General features: G+C 42.6%; 1 long non-coding RNA gene across 1 annotated transcript in view; it reads right to left on the reverse strand.

The window, feature by feature from the left end:
- Nucleotides 1-2,864, reverse strand: part of LOC106809877 — a 10,654-nt gene that overhangs the window by 1,146 nt on the left and 6,644 nt on the right. The window lies entirely within an intron of this gene.

The following is a 2,864-nucleotide window of genomic DNA, read 5'->3' on the forward strand; positions in this document are numbered from 1 at the left end:
TATATATATATATATATATATATATATATATATATATATATGGTACAGACAGCGCAAATATATTTTCACAAATTTTTTTTGACGCTGGCTATTGAGACATGTTGTATTGTATGCAGCATTGTAATTTTTCTGGAATGGATGTTCCAATTCTGGCGACACTTTTATCAGACACAGATAATTAATTGCTGGATGCTTCTGCCAACATTAGCGTTCTGGTTGCTGGCAAAAATCAATTCAGCCCTCGGTGCTATGTAAGCAACAATTGTTAAACGTAGATATAATATTTTAACATATAGGATCGGCCAACCTTGGCAAGATTTCAAATTGCGATATCATTATACTCTGGTATAAGATAGTTTCATCAGAAACCGACATTTCGTAGGCGTACTGCTTCTTCGTTAAGTTTCTACGAACGCACCTGTTAGTACTGCTGCAATCAAACACGTAGGTATAGTAGCAAACCGGCTCGAAAGGCCTGAATAAATAATATTATAACTCTGCAATACCGTTTTGGAACTGTGCAAAATCCTATTACTGACAGTTTTCCAGACACGCGCTCATACACTGAAACAGCGGAAAACTACCAAGCCAGCGTTGTCAATAATTTAGGCCGAAAAATAACAGAATCCTGTTAAAACAAAACGCAGCAATAACAATTTCCTGTCTGTCAGCACGCAGCGTTGATTAGAACGAGTGATGAGGGGGGCGCCTCCACACCATAGACAGCAAAACTTAAAACCATCAGCGGCTGCAAAATAATTACTAGACCACAGCCCAACATCATGCTAGTAATTAGCGTTGGCAGAGAAAACACGAGACGTGTTTTACTGTATAGAGGCAAATGTTATTCACTGATATATTGCCGCGCGCATGATAAACCTTAGCGAAAACCTACCCTAGTTTAGAAACAGACGTAGTGTGAGAGAGATACAGAGAGAGGGGGGATAGAGAGAGGGAGAAGGAGATGAAGAGGGAGGAAGGTAGGGAGGAATTAGGGTGAGAGAGAGGAGGATGAGAGATGAGAGAGGCGAGAGTGCAAGAGAGCTGAGAAGAGGGAGTAATGGAGAGACGGAAAGACAGACAGTGACAGAGAGAGAGAGAGAGAGAGAGAGAGAGAGAGAGAGAGAGAGAGAGAGGAGAGAGAGAGAGAAGAGAGAGACGAAGAGAGAAACGAGAGAGAGAGAATACGAGAAAGAAGAGAGAGAGAGAGAGAGAGAGAGAGAGAGAAAGAGAGACAGACATACAGACAGAGGGAAACAGCGAGGTAGACAGAAACAGAGAGAGAGCGAGAGAGACAGACAAACAGACAGAGAGAAAGACAGAGAGAGAAGAGAAGAAGAGAGAGAGAGAGGCAGAGAGAGAGAGGAACAGAGAGAGAGAGAGAGATGAAGAGAGAGAGAGAGAGAGAGAGTAGAGAGAAGTGAGTAAGAGAGTGAGAGAGAAGCGAGTGAGAGAGAGAAGAGAGAGCACACACAGCAGACTACAGACAGAGGGGAGAGCGAGGTAGACAGAACAGAGAAAGAGAAGAGCGAAGAGAGAGAGAGAGACATACAGACAAGAGAGAGAGACAGACATCAGAGAGAGACACGAGAGAGAGAGCCAGAGAGAGATGAGAGAGAGAAGACCCGCACCACGAGAGAGAGAGACAGAGAGAGAGAGAAGAGAGAAGAGAGGAGAGAGAGAGAGAGGAGAGAGAGAGCGAGAGAGAGAGAGAGAGAGAAGAAGAGAGAAGAGTTGAGAGGAGAGAGAGAGAGAACGATAAGCGAAAGACAAGAAAGGATAGATGTTCTCCGCCTGTTCCTGCCATAACTGGCTAGAGTCATCCCACATACGTGTCCATCGAGAGAAGTGCAATTTTTTTACAGATCAATAGCATGTAGTTACAAGGTTCAATATGAGAAGTACGTTTACATCATATGATACACGTTCAAGATGCTGGCGTAATCTACGTAATATCACGAAAGACACAATGAACGCTCAACTTTCGTTAACCATCTGTTTTTCTCTGACCGTTAAACGTGCGGCGCACACACATACACACACGTGCGCACGCAAGCACAAACACCCCGCGCGCACACACGCGTTCCACAAAACACAGACGACCAGCACAGGCACACGTACGCTGTCACGGACAATCACACTGCACGGGACCGCACCGCACCCACACGCGCACAGCAGCCCAGCACAAGGACACGCACGGGCGGCTCCAGGCACACACAACCAAACAACTATATCATCTGTCATGAAAATTCCACTATCACTGTGAGTATGCATTTTGTACATATTTAATACACCAAAATACAATTTGAAAATACCGTTCAAACCGATTCTTCACTTACAACCTTAACTAACAACACAACACAGCAATATAATAATAATAATTAATAATCGAATGGTAATAGTAATATTAATTATTATATAATATATCAACATCACCACAACGGAGGCACAGTAAAGCAAATTATCGTTGAATATTAACGCGCTTCGACGCTGTGTCCACATTCGTTTTATGGCTATATAGTGAGTTTTGTTTTTGGAATTTGTTGGTTAGGCCTATAATATATATATATATAAGTATATATATATTATATATATATAATATATATATAATTTCACCCACAAACAAGAATATATGACAGTTGCCATGATATGGTCCCTAACTGATCTCCGCTACCTGCTGATCCTGTCCGTCAATTGTGTCTGTAGAAGAGGAGAAGAGAAGAGGAGAAGTAGAGAGAAGAGAGAGAGAGCAGAGAAAGGAGAGAGAGAGAGAGCTAGAGAGAGAGAGAGAAAGAGAGAGAGAGAGAGAGAGAGAGAGAGAGAAGAGAGAGAGAGAGAGAGAAAAGAGAGAGATATTGAATTGA

Source organism: Priapulus caudatus, unplaced genomic scaffold (genome assembly GCF_000485595.1).
Source record: "Priapulus caudatus unplaced genomic scaffold, Priapulus_caudatus-5.0.1 Scaffold392, whole genome shotgun sequence".
In the NCBI taxonomy this organism is placed as follows: Eukaryota; Metazoa; Priapulida; class Priapulimorpha; order Priapulimorphida; family Priapulidae; genus Priapulus; species Priapulus caudatus.